General features: G+C 49.4%; 1 protein-coding gene across 2 annotated transcripts in view; it reads right to left on the reverse strand.

Moving 5' to 3' along the window:
- The window catches only part of LOC146186613 (irregular chiasm C-roughest protein-like), a 354,131-nt gene that overhangs the window by 107,132 nt on the left and 230,300 nt on the right, over positions 1 to 16,699 (reverse strand). For both annotated transcript variants that reach the window (XM_084607354.1, XM_084607353.1), the window contains one exon: positions 8,534 to 8,590. The gene's annotated coding sequence lies outside the window, so the exon portion shown is untranslated. The remainder of the gene's footprint in view (positions 1 to 8,533; positions 8,591 to 16,699) is intronic.

The following is a 16,699-nucleotide window of genomic DNA, read 5'->3' on the forward strand; positions in this document are numbered from 1 at the left end:
GAAGTATGTTCCACTCAAAAAGGGACGACGCGCGCGTGCCCTGTTTCGAGCCAAACAACGTCGGGGGGGGGGGGGGGGGGGGGGGGGGTTCATATAGATCATAGAGGTCCTGACCGACACCAGCCCTCTCCCCCTTCCCCACATATTTCAGTGAGCGTAGAAAGTGCGGGTAAGCTGAGAGGAGGAACAGCGGGTGCAGCTATCCAAGCAGCGCACCCTTGGCTCGGGCCACAACCCCCGCTCCCTCCAACTATAGTCAGGAAAGCAGCGCCTGTGTTCCCAGTGTGAAAAATGCCTTCTCGTTTCCTCCTTGGGGAGCGCGCAGCAGAGTCGGCGGCACACGAGCGCAGTATGTATACACCACCGTACAGAGTGGGAGGCCAGCCAGCGGCGGTAGCGGGACCAACGGGCGCTGGCACGTTTGTTATGCTCGGCCACGATTTCGCATCGATCCCCGACTGAGTGGCGGCCGCGATACCCCGCGCCTACGATGCTGCTGTGCAAGCGCCGTCCGGACTCCATTTTTTGCCGGGCCAACAACGCCTCCCGCGCCGTTGAAGGCATAGTGGCAAGCGCGGACCCGAGGAGAGCGCGCGACGAGGACGACGACGCTACCGTCATTAGCATCGCGTGAGAAACGCCGCCCGGCACCGCTTCCAGTGAGTGTGGGGTCCTGCGCCGCCCGCTGTGTGCGAGCGCTGACACGGCTAAATAACAGGCAGCGGCATCGGGGACCCGAAGCAAGCTCACACCATCTCTCTCTCCCTTGGGGTCACCGCCGAGACAACGATCCGCTCCTTCTGTGCGGCTTCGAAGCCGGCAAACTACAGGTTCGGCGTACTCTCAGTGAAAAAAAAAAAAAGAAAAAGAAAAAGAAACCTAAACAAAACATCGGCACCCATGATCGCTGATCTCACTATATACCGAGCACCAACGTCACTCGCCACCGCAGGCAAATAAGGACACTCTGCACAGTGGCCGGATGTCGTGAGAACAGAGGGACGAGCGGCGGTGTTCTTTATTGCTGCTGTGGCACCAGCGGCGTCGGCGGTCGGGTGTCGGCGACGAGAGGGTGGTGCGGTCACCAAAAGTGGAACAAGCAAAGACGCTATGTTCCTCTTTCCGAACAAGCTGTCTTCCCCTATGACCTCACTCTTGCTGAGACGTGCGCAAGGATGGTCCATTGTATAAAATGAACAAATGCAATATATAGACCATGGAAGGGTGCAGAAGGAGCATAGCTTGTGCGTTTATTTTATTTTTTTTTCGAGTCCTGAGGAAGAGCAAATATATGCATTCACCCTGACTATAAGCGCAGCATTCGGATTTCAGCTGAAGAAAGGGTCAGAAATTAAGAAAAGGAAACAAGAAAGTCATTAAACATCAGACGGATCGCAATTACGAATATGCACGTTCGACGAAAACATCACGATCACCGTAATATCCCAGCGACCGCTTTGCGTGCAGGCCAAAAATGCCTCTAACCGTGGCTTTGCCACTCAGACACAAACACGTAAAAGAGAAGACAGCGAAGCAGACAGCAATGAGAAGAAAGAGAAACTTATTTCCATTACGAGTAAAATGCTATACGACGGCGCGATGAGCGGCCCGAGTAGGGTTCACCTTGCTCGCCTTTTATCGCTTTTTCTAGCGAGGGCGGCCCACGCACCGCGGGAGGAAGTACGTAAACGTTCGCGGGAATCAGCAGTTAAACATCAGGAGCAGCCCCCACCGGGCGAGGCTGTCCCTTCCGATAAACGCACGGTATTCGAGCTCGTCGCGGAGCCCCTATAGGAGGTGCGGCGGTTGGGAGAATAGTGACTTGGCGGCGCTGTGCGCAGCACAACTGGGTGTTTTACAGCTCGGCAAACTGACACCCGGCCTGGAAACAAGGTTAATTCGAGACAAGCCCGACTCGCTAGCTGCGGCAGGGGTTAGGTCTCTCGCTGACTTCTAAGGAGGAGGAGGATAGAGGATAGGTTGAAGAGAGTGCGCCACTGTGCTTGCGAGCTCCTAGCCGAGGCGTCCTCAAATTGAGTCAGCATTTCCCGGCCTCAGCCGAAGACGCGGGCGCTCCCATTCGCCCCGAGCAAATCTCGTTTGCCATGAGAAGAGGAAGACCAGCGGTGAAGAATTTCCCTCCCGAAGGCATTTTACACCTCCTATCTTTGCTCGGCTGCAGGGGTCAACAGATGCTGGCTTTCCTGGTCAAGGGAATGCGAGAACTGACGGCCCACGTGCGCGAACAAAAAAGGAATGAGAAAGAGAAAAAACAGGATTAAAAGGAAGGTAGGAAAGGGAAATAGAATAAGGAATTTAAAAAATAAAGGATGGAAAGGAAAGGGAAGTTGACAGGACGGGCTCCTTGCTCTGGCTGAGAATAGTACCCTGCTCTGTCAGAGAAATTCTCTAGAAAGTGCTTCTTGTCGAATTTTTTCGCGTGTGGTCAAAGTAGCCACACGCACGGACTGTATGAAGGAAAGGCATCTGGTTTCGAAGTTGAGCGCACACATTTGTACCCTAAATAAAATTTCAATGGCCTCAGCGATGTGGTTTTTTTTTTTTTATATATTCTATCGCGAAGCACTCGAACAGCGTTGAAGCGCACTTATAAATCCAGGTATCGCAGTTTTCTAAGTGCTTCTATGAAATAACTGGACGCCTTTTTAATGTTTAAAAAGTGCACGCGAGTTACAGTACAATGCATGCGTCGTTTACGAAAAAGAAATTTGGTGGCGCCAGGCATGAGGCATCACTCGCTTTGTTAATTGATACGACGAGCTCCATAAACGAAATTAATTTTGGACCAAACGAATTCGTCGTGTACTCATTATAAATCGTCCTTAATATTCGAACTCACGAAAAGGCCCTGTAATGCCACTAGATATCTGCCTTTGGATTGTGAAAGCGTAATGTTTTGGCGACTAATCAAGCTACATAACTATTATAATTTCTTCCAATGACTCTGACATTAAGCCCCTATATATTATACTTAAGCATGCACGCGCTCTTGTTTTTTTCTTTCTTTTTTTTAGAGCATAAGCACGAAACCATTTTCTGCAAACGGATTACTAAAAAATCTCCGTCTCTCTAACGAACGGCGCGAACTTTATAATTTAACGTACACTGATCGAGTTTGGAGGTATAATATTAATAATTGGGCCGGTTAAGCCAGCTCAGTCCCAGTATTGATGGCGGACTCGTTATGAAACGCAGCTTCCATTCAAGTGGTCCTCGTTTGTTTGCTCCTGTCACCAGGGAAAACACGACTGGCTGAACGAATCTGCGAGTCCATAATAAGTCCAACTGAAGAAGCAGCGGGCAAAACTAAAGACGGCTTATGGTTGCAGTCACTAAATTACCGCCAAACGAGCACCTTGCTCAATTCTCCCGCGTACTCTCTTAAAGAAAAATTCATCGTTTTTAACCGAGATCAGAGCTGACATATCCTGACATAATGCCGCCAATGTCGCATAAATTTTGACTCTCTCACTATCAAAGGGTTACAAATCGAGATTTATTTCGACATACATCAGACAGCATGATACACGCGCTCGTGTTACACGAGACAGCTTTCAAAATTCGTGGTTATGGGAGGCAAAAGAAAGGATGAAACGCTGCTCTGTAAGTCGAAACCTGAACCCTCCGGTCCATGCTTAGCCGCTAAAAGAAGAAGGAAAAGAAAACCAAGAACGGAGTCATGGACCTTGCGAAAGAAAGGCGCTGCATGCACACATTTCTCAATTCCTTAGAGGTCACGCACGGACGGCTCCTGTCAGCAGCCTAATTACAGCCCGCTTTCCTTAGCTTCGTCACACCTCCGAAGCCAGACACGACCGCCAGAAGCGGCGTCTTGCAAAACTTTCTTCAAAACTCCAACTATTTGTGCAATAACTGCAACGTATATACGCGCCGAGCGAAACTATGCGCGTCACGCGAGATTTCACGACAGGAGGCGCTCATATAGGTATACGTCCAGGCACGCGCCCGCCCTGAGGGGCCCCGGGCTCGAGAAACACACCAGGCTTGCGGCGAAAGCCAAGGGCAGAAGGAAGAGACGGGACGACGCCCCCGTCTCGAGCGCGCGCGTGTGTGTACCCAAGGGGAGGCAGTCAAGTTTATCTTGATGCGAAGCAGCGTCTTCTTCGGCGGCGACCAACGCGCACAGAAGCTTTCCAGGGCGGCCGCGCGGTCCGATGCAACCCCGAGAAGAGTTTTTCGAAGAAGCAAGCGCGCGCACCCATCGGACCAATATCGCCTCCGCAAAGAAGGATGCGCGCCTTCCAAAATTAGGCCGGCGCCGGGCACGCAAGGATGACACGCGTCGCCTGTGCCGTGACGCGCATCGGCGCGGTCGTCCGGATCACGTACTCGTAAATTGTGACCCCTTCCCCCCTCCCTTCCCCAAGCTAGGGGAAAATTGAAGGGAAGGGAGGGGTCAGCGAAGCGTCTGACGAACGGCGTTCAGCCGAGCGTGGCGGCCATCTTTTCGCCTGGCGAAAGTGGCCGAGCCTTGTAACCGTCTTGCGTCAGAACCCGCCAGCGCTCTGGGTGAACACAGGTAACAAAACACGTTGTCAACGTCGCGTCGCCGCGCCGGGGATCGCACTAAATGCGTTGGGGCGTACAGCATATGGAGTACAGTGGAGATCAAGGCGTGAGAAGGTGTGCGGGGCAACCCCCCCCCCCCCCCTCCCCCGCCTTTTTTTTTTTGTTTTGTGTGTGTGCTCACCACCTCTCTGCCTTTGCTACTGCCTTTATTTATTTTGTGACAGTTTTATTTAGAATGTTATACCTAGTAACTACCGCGTGGCAGGGTCGAGCAAAACAGCAAGAAGCGAAGGAAGCAAAGGAAATTTTTATTACAAAAATCAAGCGCCGGCAGAATTTCTGACAAATTTTTCGTGATGTCGCCCTATACCATGCAGGATAAAGACAACATCGAAATTTCATGACGTCAGGCTTCTTAGAGAGAGCGAGATGACACATACAGATGACGACAACAAGGCGCGCATAGAAGTCAGGCCAGCTACGCTCACAGCAACGTATTCTAAAGAAATAATAAAAAAAAATCAAGAAGGCTCCTTCAAATTAGTGGTTATTTTAGTCCGGACAAGCGTCCTTTACATTCAGACTTATATAGGGAAACCAGATTTGTGAGCTGTACGAGTGCGAAACAGGTGAAAGGTCACCCTACTGGGTCTCACATTTTCTTCAAAACAACAGGCGTGCTCTCCAAGGCGCACGTCAAAAACATACGGCTGGTGGTCCGATATTGTTGCGGCTACAGCTATATCGAAGAACGTTTCTTTTAAAGCATCCAACCTCACAAACAACGAACATATACTACAAAAAAAAAAAATAACAGAGGAATAAACATGCAGTCCTCTGGTACACACAAGTATAGATGTCCCATTCTCTTTTGCACCTCCTGCTACCACGGCGGCCCTTTTTCCTGCTGTAAACTCCATGTATATAAGCTGTACTCCCTTCCCATTTTCTCCAACCCCTCCTCTGTTTTTCTCTGCTTGAAACTCCTCGGAGTGAACACTCGGGCCTCTCGTGTCTCTCCGCACCAAGTTCTTGGGCGCTCTTTGTTGACATTTGCTCGAGAGAAGAGCAGCGGCCGCTCGGATTATTTCTGGCAACAATCTTGCCTCGCAGGACCCGACTCTTCCCGGAGAGTGAGCCACGGAAGGGCAGCGGCCGACGTCTCGACGCCAGCGCCGCGCGAAAAGGAGCAGCACTTCGCGTGCGTTGCTTCTTCCGCTGCCCCCGCTTCTTTCCGCTTCGGCGAGCATCACTACACCGTCCGTCTGCAGGGTGCCTATCGGTATGCGCCATCACGTCATCACGAACCGCCACCGCCGTGTCTGACCCAACCCAGCCGGCTAATACCTACCACTGCCATACTGCAGTTACAGCTACTATACCCGCCGGAAGTTGACTCTACTCTCTCTCTCTCTCTCTCTACCGTGGTCATCAAAGGTGTTCTACACACGCGCGCAGCGCGTGCCTTATAAGAATGACGTCCCAGTGTATATACTGCGTGGATGCCGAGCAGCCGGAAGCAGCCAGCGATTAGGGGCGCTTCGCGATGCTCCAATTAAAACAGCGGGAGGCAGGCGGCTGGTTCCTTGTAAATGAAACTCCTTTCAGGGAGAACTCGCGCAGAAGGAGGCTTCCTCGGAAACAACCCATCATTGTTTATGCGGTTCGCAGTGCACCCTTTCTTCTTTCTGCCGCCCAGATCGAGTTTCTGCGTGCCAAGTATACCTTCATTCATATGCGGCGTACCAAGCGCGCATGCATTCCTGAAAACGTTCGGCATGCTGCTACCTCCAAGACCTCGCATACTTCGAACCAACCCTCGGCGAATATTTCCTAAATGGGCTATAGGACGCGAAGTGACAGTCAATGCCGAGAGATGTAAAAAAAAATTTAAAGAAAAAATAATTGCGTGCCCTAGTAAAAGATTGGCTGTAGTTTACATTTCTGCTTGTAGCCGCTCCTTAAAAAAAAAAAAAAAAAAAAAAAAAAAAAAAGATCCACTGCTCGCACGCAAACTGAGCAGAAATCTCACTTTTGTTCCCACTTAGCCTGTGCTTAAGATACAGCGCCTTCGGGTGATGATGATGTGCGGACAGCGTTCACGCCATTCATTGACAACGAAGTCCTCAGGAGTGCGTAGAACTACATATAAAATGGCCGACTTTATGTCCCCAACGGAGTCTGGTGGCATACATCAGTATCATACGAGCGTATAGATTTACCACAAGCTTAATGTGCACCAACGCAAAAAGGGGGAAAATGCCACGAAATTGCGCTAAATTGACGTTTAATCATTGTTGTTTATTGGGAATCAAGTTCCCGGCGAACCCATTAATAATGGTCACATGAAATGCTCGCGTGAGATCTCACGTGATCACATAACGCAGGATTTCACATCATGCTCAAATAACTATGTCGACTCGACCAGCGCGTCCAGAATTTAGTAAGCCAGCGCAATGGAGTCGGGAAATAAACTGCTATAGCCACGGCAAACAGAGACGTTTCTTGTCGTGTATAGAGCGCCTTAAGATGCCAATGGTAAATTAAAGGTGCTCTTCGGGAGAAATATTTTATGTAGGCTAGCACGAAACCTAGTGAGCGTGATTTCATAACTTTGAATAAATAAAGTGACGTACGTACAACATCCTACTCAGCATCTATTAAGTAAGGACTTTCTTATGCTACGCGGAAGTGGAACGTCGAGATGTATTTCGGGAAATAAAGTGAGACAAGACGGAGTATACTGTAGCCATACTCTAAAGTGCATTAAATCCCATATAGAAACTGTATTTCAGCGTCAACTAGTAGACTCAGATCCGCTATATATATATTTGAAAGTTGCTGTGTTCAAGCTTGCATTTCCGGATGATTGAGACCGATAGGGAATTCAGAACAATGTATCCGCTTTTCTCACTGAGAAAAGCGGATGAAAAATGGTGCTTGATAAAATACACAAAGCAATAAAACAGCGAGGACAGTGCGAACATCGCTAATAACAACTCATCAGTAACGATGTCGGCATTATTAATTTTAGATCGTCGCGGAAGAGCGACACGACATGTTTTACCTGACCGGCAAATAAGTTCGTCGCACTTGTTGGTAGCAACCATGCGGCGACGGGAAGGCGGCTGCAATCAATACAGTAGTCGTCAGCTTGGGTAGGGAGACGACATGTCACGCGAGAGGAAGATTTCTCCAGAACGAACGATTCCTTGCTTTCCTTCTCAACTGTGCGGCGGAAATAATTGCTTTCCTAATAGTTTTATTTGTGTCGGGCAGTTGTAAACATTTCGTCGATAACGGGTGCTAGCGATGCAGGCACCAGGGGAGATGCCTAGCTTCGTAGTGTGTTTACTTAACGTGAAAGCAAGTTGTATAGGGTTACAAAGCTGAATTCACAAAGCGTGTCACACTAGCAAACATTCGTGGACCACTGGCCAGTATAAGGAGAAGGGAGAGAGGGGGGTGAGGGTGAGAAGAAAAGGGAAAACAGCCCATAATTCATGACACTTGCGACAACGTGAGTTCTCCAGCTGCTTCACTTATCGATATTGAAACGTTGGTATATGAAGCATATGATAACACGAAGTCGAAGATTCTTCCCTCGGCTTTTCACAGAAGAGCCTATCCAGCTGGTTGCTTATAACCAGGACAAGTCGAGCAAACATTGTGCGTCAAGGAGTTAACAGCGATCAAGACTGGTGCGATACGAGCAAAAAAGGAACCCGGAAGCACGGCGCATGGCGCTTTTCGAAGAGAGGATGAAATATTTGGCAGCGGGTTTCGTGGATATTACTTCGAGATTGTAAAGCTATGCGTTGTCTTGTCAAGCGAACGCCAGTCACAGCTGTCGTTGGAACACCACAAAATAAGCATAGCTATCAGCTTCCCATCATCCCCCATTACTCATTCGACACACCGTGCTGAGCATGACACGGGTCCGTCTCTGAAAAAGTAAGGTGGTATGGGCAGTGTTGCTTACCTTATGCAGAACCTAGCCTGCAGGATGTCGATTCATAAAACCTCGCTGTCTGGGAACCTGCAGAGGAAGAAAAAAAAAGATTCAGGTTAGAATTCGACCGAATAGACAGGGCTTTTCGCCTCAAGTTTTTAGAAGTATACATCCTAGCAGCCCACAAAAGCATCTGGTGCTATCAAAAGAGCATCAAAATGTGCTATTTTATTTTATTTACAAATACTGCACATCTTCCTGCAGGTCCAATCCAGGAGGGCAGAAGTATAATAAAACGCAACAACTAGAGTTGTAGAGTATAACGAAAGTGCAATTCAATGTATATCGCTAAGTAGCTTGGCAAAGTCATTAGCCGATATCACTTGTAAAGGTAGAGCATTCATATACCACTGTTCCATATAGGCATAGCAAAAAAAAAAAAAAAAAAAAAAAAACGAAAAAGAAGTTTTCGAAAAACTGGGTACAGAACAAAACTCTCGGATGTCGGCAATGCCACTTTTATTACGCTCGAAAAGGGGCTGAGCAACGGCTGCCCATGCCACATGTTCTCCTCGTGTTTATCTATTATTATTATTTTAACTATTTTCTTGTGGCATACGCAGCAACTCGAGCGCAAGTGAAGGATAAGAGGAGTAGGCATTGTCAAGGAGAGGAGGAAGAGGAAGAAAAAAGCTAATAAACAAAATGGAGTCACTTCGTATTAAAACCTGCATAAGCAGCACCACATCGGTCTAGGAGAAGTCCTCTCTGATTTTAATTAAAAAGTCTCGCAGCTAGGCGCGTAGAATCCCGGTCACAAGCACGGTCTTTGACCGATATTGTTCGGCACACTCCAGACCGAGCAGGCCTTCTGAGTTCCATGATCAGTGCCTCTGGAACGTCATGAGTCCGTGAACAGCGCAACAAGCAGCGAGTAATAAAGCTATCAGCTGTACTGTGCTCTGGCATAAGCTACTTGCTGCTGTTGCAGAACTATGCTGAAGTAATGTTGCAGCTATGTTGGATCAATGTCGAATGTAAAAATGTTTCGCACCTCTCAGTTCTTTGTCGGTGCCTCTGTAAGCGGCATGCCGGGTAGAACAAACGCCTCGTCACCAGGCGGAAATGCCCTTCGCCCCCTTCCCCGCACGTGCCCAGACGCGTCGCGGCACGTAAGACTTCCCCTCTCTGCCACCACGAGCGCCCGGAATAGGAACGCTGGCTCAGAATCACGACGCTTATTAGTATTTTTCTCGCTCTCTCAACCGCCGCCAGCCTGGACGACGCGGTTGTTTTAGGAGACGTCCCTCCGGTACACTGAACTCAAGGACGCGGGGTAAACCAAGAGCGGGCGTCTCGCCTAAACAAAGGAGCGAGGCAACTGCGTGCAAGCTTGCCTCCAACAAATAATGCGAGGTCGAAGCGGGCCCTCATGAAAAACGCCCATTCATTCATTCATTCATTCATTCATTCATTCATTCATTCATTCATTCATTCATTCATTCATTCATTCATTCATTCATTCATTCATTCATTCATTTAGAAAGAGTAATGGAAAACGTGAAGAATAAACTAAAAGCTGCATCCTTTGTTCGAGCCGCGAAGGAAGCGTCAGAAATAATTTCAAGAAGCAAGTCTGACACTTTTATTTGGAACGGACAACGGAAAATCGGTAATAAAATGTGATGCGGATGAAAGGCGTTGGTGTCAACCACAAAAGAAAAAAAAGCGTAGTTTGTGCGGCTCGGCATGCAAGGATAATTGTCATGAGACACCCACGGTTTCACACTGAAACGGTGTATGTGGCTACAGAAACACTGCGCCGAAACACTCGAACACGTTTTTGCGATTAATATTCGTTGTATAGGCGAAAAGACGACGGAATATCTTGGGCGCATGACAGGTCGTTTTAGGGCCACGGTCCGAATTCGACTAAATACTACGGAGAGAGAGATAAACATTTATTCGGAGCAGCGTCAAAATGTCGGGCAGCCTCCTTAGTCCAGGAAGCTGTGGAACCGAGCCATCTCCCGACTCCGGTTGACCAGACTACGCTGATCATCCAGGCTGGGGCTTGACAGCTGACTGCTCTTCGGTTATGGCCATGGTGGTTATAGTACCAGTTGGTCCCTTGCATCCCCACACCATATGTTGTAGGGTGTTTGGTACGTTGCAAAATGCGCATTCATATCTGCAGGTGGTGGATTAATTATTTTTTTACCAGTAAAGTGCGGCAAAGCATGAGCGCTATACGTCAGCGTGTTTACGTAAATGACTAATTGAACGATCATAAGTGTGGCGTAATTTTGAGAGTTACGTTAGACGTGGTTGGGGTTCTAGCCTTGAAATCGTTGTATATTACTTCTAGCGACACTTTACGTACCATATGACGGCGCCATTCGTAGCAACGTTCAGTACACTTCACCTTCACGTGTAATGAGACCATCAATTACAGTATCTTATTATGAAAAAGAAAAAATCTAACGTTGTTCCATTTTTCTGACAAATACCTCTCCAGCACTTAATTTTTGTTTCTACTATTAACTGAGACTGAATTTGTAGGTGAATATTAAAATACACGTTATCTTCACGTTATTACGCTATGCATACATAATTATCTCCGGCCTTCTAACAGGATCATTCCCACTTCCTCAATATTTCATCACTCATCAACTTCCCTGCAGAGATGAATCAGGGGATGCTTAATTAACGCTACGCAGTCTTTCCTCGTACTGGTGAATTCCTGGGGGGTGGTCGCACGCGTGCAGCTCTTTGTCCTGCGAGCCAACAACATCGGTTTAACAGGTGCACAACATCCCCACAGCGTGACTGCTCCCTCCTGTCCCAGCCGAGTCTCGCATTCCTCCCGAACATGACACCATGGCAGCCCGCGCACAACTCTTCTTTTTTTTTTTTCTTCTTCTCCATGTCCTCCTCTTCTGTTTCTCTCCTTGCCCGCGCAGCTAGCCAACGCATTCTTCCAGAGAAATGAATGGCCAGCCCCCGTGCCACTGCGTCACGCGGGAACTGCACGCTGCCGCTCGCGAATCGACTAAATTAGCGCAATTCCCTTACGACGGCGTGGAACGGAAGAAGCGTCAACAAGGCTTCCCCACCGGCCGCTCGCTGGCTAACGAAGTACAGAAGCTAATGATGGCGTTTTCGTACAGAGCGGCACACGTGTAGCAGGCCTAATCCTTTCATTCTGCTTGCGAGGTCTGTGGCGGGTGGTGCGCAAACTATTCTCGGGACGACTATCCGCAGCACGCACGCACGCACAATGTGGCGTATAAAGCGGCCAGGAAGAGAAGCAGTTAGATAGAAGAGTTGTTCTTCGCACTACGCGCGGTGCGCGTGGCAGTACAAGCTCTGCGCGCGGAGGAGCCGAACGCAAATTGTTTCGTCCGTCGCTGCTGCTGCTTGGCTCATCTCGCCGTTACCCCTCTCAACCTTTACCGGCCCTAGCTCTCCCCAAGCGGCTCGTTCAAATCTGCCCCCGTTGTCGTGACCGTTAGTTTCCTCGCGCAGATTCACCCTTGGGACGCGAAGCACGAGCGGCAACGAGAGAATATAGAGTCCGTTGTCGGCAGCAGTCCGCGCTGCGACGCGCGAAAACGAACGGTTCGCGCGGGCGCTATACGGCCCAAGTTCTGCCACTCTTTGTCTGCTTTGCCGGCCGTGCCGGTTATTCGTAGGCGTTGCTGTCCCATGTCGTCGCCATTAGCCGTCCAGTATTATTGCCCGCATTTTCCTTTTCCCAAAGATCTCGCACTTAAAGGCGCAGTACTTTGTCGCGCTTTTTTTTTTTTTTTTCTGTGACATATGACCTTTGTTTGCGCATGCTTTGCGTTAAATTCGTCTCTGCTTTCTTTTTTTTTTTGTTCTTGAAATCACGTGTCTGCTAAAAAAGCTTTCTGTGCGACAGAAATAAAAGATGGAACTCGCATGAAGAAAGAAAGAGATCAAATTCTCTGACGCGACTTTTATTTATGATGAAATAACGGTCCAGAAAAAATAAAATATTGAATATAAAAACAAGGCATCATGTGATGCCAAACATTACATTGACAAGGATGCGAATTTGAAGGGGCGCACTGTTACACCTCCCAAAATACTAATTGTTTTGTTTTTACTATTCAATGAGTTTCCAGTGCAGCCGTCGTCTATATAACCCTGCAAATGTTTTTCCACGTTCCCGGTACAGATCCCATTCGGCGCATAGTTGCAAGTTACATTCCACTGTGCATCTCCTGTTCCCGCCATCAATTTGGCTTCGTCTTTTTCAAGTGGGATGTCGCGCGAGGTTCCAAGGGAGGGTGACGAAATCCAGCGAGGGGATCTCGTTTCTATGCAATGGTTGCTACGTTGGCTGCGCCGTTGAACCGACAATATGCCCACTGAATACCCCGCGTAATCATGAGACCCCTGCGGTCTTCCAACCACAACACACATCTTCTGAATGGCTGGTCAGTTTCTTTTGACGTCTCGAAGGAAGCAGCAGTGGCGCAAAAATATTAGCGGACAAATATGATAATAAAAACGAAGGCTTGGCAACCAACCACATTGGCGTAGAAGGAATTTTCGCAACGTCGTATTGGGAAAGTGTAGCGAGCACTCATGCGTTGATATCACACGAAGGGCCTATTACCAGCAAGAGCGGAAGGTCAACAAGCATGCTTTCACTTTCTCATATTTGGGTTGAGGGAAGCCAATGTCCCGGGTATATGACGTCCCAAGCCTTTGTAGTCCCTCTACGCCCAAGGCACTCTACGTCTCCTGTGAGCCCACACATTCTTAGAAAGACGCTCCTCATCGAAGACAGCGTTACATCATCATCCTCCATTGGGACGCCTTCAAATAGCATTATTGGATTCCGGGGGCCTTTTATTCCCGTGTCCTCTCGAAATATCTTTGTTCGTGAAGGAAGGGAATGCTGCAGTGCCGACCGGAATAACAGTTAAAAATAAATGGACGCTGTCAAGTGATTCGCGAGGCAAGATCCCGGGAGTATTTCTATATCGTGTACAAACGAAAGGACGGGGACGTATCGCCGCATTGCACATTGTAACGGAAGCCGATCCTTGTCAAGGCTGTTGGCGCTTCAAACTCTATAGCATGACGCGGCGCGAAAATTGAGCAAGAAAAACTGCGAAAATGTGTGAATAGAAAGACTCTAGGAAAAACGAGCTTTGCAGACTCAATTTCTGAGGCTCAACGTCAGGCTATGCAGCATGTCTTGGGCAAGGTGTTAAGCGTATACCCTTATTTACTCGTCTATTATTACTTTTTTTTTTTTGCGCCTCGTTGCTATGGTCGCGATCGGGGCTTCATCTGGCGAGGAATTGACTCAACAAATTTTGTTGCAAAGTGCTTTGAGATAAGTGGTACCCGCAGGAAGAGGTACACATGGCGCGCAAGCGTGGGAGTTGGTTGCTGTTTCATAACTCGTCGCCCCCAGCCATTCCACTCATAATTTTTCTCTTCTTTCGAATTAGTCTATAAAAGAGAACCATAAAAGACCCCCCCCCCCTCCTAAACACACACACACACAAAAGAAAAACAAGATGCAGATAATAAAAGGACACAAAACAGAACTAGCAGGAGAAAACAGGAATCCAAATCGAACAACACACTACGCGAAAAGGGAAAAAAATGTGCAGCCGAAGACATGCTGCTTGGCTTTCGAGTTCCTTGCCGAAGTCAGTGGTGAATCAATCTCGGCACTTGAATCGCGGCAGGTTATGCCGTTGTCCCCCTCCTTGCCCCTTCTTCTTCCTTTACCTTCCACAGTGCTCATTTTAAAAGCATTTTACCTGCCTTTCTCTCCTAAGCTCGAAACAGCCTGCAATCATGAATTCTCAACGCAGAACCAATGCAACCGCGATCAGGGCACGTGGAGAACTAAATGGAAAGGAAACAGACGCGAGCTCCAGTTTCCAGCCATTTGATTTCTTCGATCGCTGTTCTCTGTGTTACGAACGATTGTGAAACGCGCACGTTCCCTCGCTGTCTCCTATTTTCTTTCTTCTTCTCGTTCTGCCTGTGCTTCCCGCGTGTTTCTTGAGTTCAAACTCCCACGCTCGTCCCTCGACAAAGGAAAAAGAAAAAGACGTAGGCCGCAAAATGCGCATCACTCCCACAGATACCTGGTTTCTCATCATGTGTTTCGGCTGAAAAGCGTTGCTCTGTGGTTCGTGTTTTGGCAGATCACGTTCACGTCGTTACAAAGTAGAGGCCCGTCCGTACTTTCAATTTCTTTCTCCTTGTTTTCTTCTCGATCGTAGTACAGGTGGTCGCCGGCTAAAACTGACATTGCATTGCGCAGCATTGCATCACTTGCGGCAAGTCGAGTAAACCCGTGGCTTCTGTGGAACGCGGCTTCACAAGACTGAGACGAGTCAAATATGTGGGCGCGGTTAATCGCAGTTCACGACCTAGGAACTCCCGGGGCCGCCGAGTCAGAAAGACTGCGACGTCGCCGTTTGACGTCACACACAGCTCCCATCTGGCTCTGCCGACGACAAGAATGGAGCCCAAGTTCTCCACTCAGCGGTAAAAATAGGACCCTCGCTCTCCATCGGCTGACTGCCTTTGCTCACGGGTCTCGCACAAAGGCAAAAGAGAGTCCGTCGGCGTCTCTATCCGGCTGAGACAACGGCACTAGGAAGAGACGTCGGCCGGCGGGCGGGCACTATTTTCCGAGCGGTAAGAGCTCGCGCACATGCCGCCGGGTATCAGTGTCGACGGTCGGCTCTCCTTCTCTCGTTAGCTGCCCTCTGCATCATCACTGGGAAGGCTGCGTGAAGTATGTGTAGCTGCGCGCGTTTGAGCCTGTCTCGCGTCGCCGTCTCTCCCTGCTTGCGAGGGCAGGAAATTCCACTTCCTGACGAAGTACAAGAAAGTATCGCGGGCACCCCCCACGGGAATGAATTGGCTGGCTCGCTGGGCCGCACCGGTGGTGCTTAGGGACATGAAACACCCTTCGCGCGGCCGAGATCGATGGCTCGTCCCCTGAACGGTTCGACCCGGTGCGGTACGAAAAGAGGAGGACAGTCGCTTCGTTTCCTTCTGTCTTCGGCTCCGTTTTCGCCTTCTTTCCACCTTTTGTCCTTCTTCTCTAGCTGCTAGTCTTGCCAATCTGGGCGTCGCGTCGCTCTACCCCGTCCCTCGGCCGACCAGCCATCTCCCCTGTCTTCTTCTTCCACACCCATTCATTCATCCCCCCACCTCCCATTCTCGGCTTCTCCCAACTTGCTCCCTCCGGCTGATCGCTGCCGACTAATGCGGTAATTGTTTTGCTGGAACGAGTCCCCAATTTCCGGACGGAAATCCGACACGTCCGCTCGTCGTCGTCGTATGGCCGCTCCTTGTCGCCCCCGTCGCCCACCCCACCCTTTTCCACATCTTCCTCCTCCTTTTCTCGCGGGATGGCATCTTTCTATCACTCCTTCTCACTCCTCGCCCCCAACTTCAGTCTTCCGCGAACCCCTAGCTCGAAGGAGGACATTTGCGGACCAGACCCGACCTCGCACCCCTCCCCTCCTTCCGCCGCCGAACATTCCCTTCCCCTTAGGACTTTCTCCTGAAGATGCAGTCCGAGAGGAACACGGCACGCGCACGCATCTGCCATCGACAGCCCGGCACCGTCCGCGAGACAACCCGTCATCTCGAGCGTCGCAATGGGCGCTTGGATGGGATGCTGGTTGCGGCCGACTGACCGCCGGCGTTCCCCCTTTCCCTCTATAGGAAATTACCTCCACCAGATGTCACGTAGTAGTGACGGCAGTCCAACAATCAGGAATACACAGAAGAGTTTTCTAAGACTAATGGTCAGACTTGCTCCCATAAAGAATTCAGCAGCTCTGCGGTGGCGATAGCAACAAATGTGCTCGGCTGCCGTCGAAGAACAGAACGACTGCCACTCAAGGCCATACTCAATTTAAAGCTGACAAGAAAATCGCAATATTTGGTGCAAAACAAAAAAAAAAAGTCAAGCTGCGTCAATCACGGACAATATAGGGCAGTTTTGAGCGGCTACGTTCATTGCAGTCGCATCTGGCATAGCTCCAACGATTATTAGGTCCAGGGGGTTTGAGCGCGCGCGAACTACATAAACAATAAGCGGCAATCAACGTAACAGGCACAGGCGTCCTAACTAATTCATCTGATCGAGTGGGGAGGGGAAGCCTCAGTAGC

The sequence above is a fragment of the Amblyomma maculatum genome, chromosome 6, assembly GCF_055883805.1.
Source record: "Amblyomma maculatum isolate TAMU_Amacu chromosome 6, ASM5588380v1, whole genome shotgun sequence".
Taxonomy (NCBI): Eukaryota; Metazoa; Arthropoda; class Arachnida; order Ixodida; family Ixodidae; genus Amblyomma; species Amblyomma maculatum.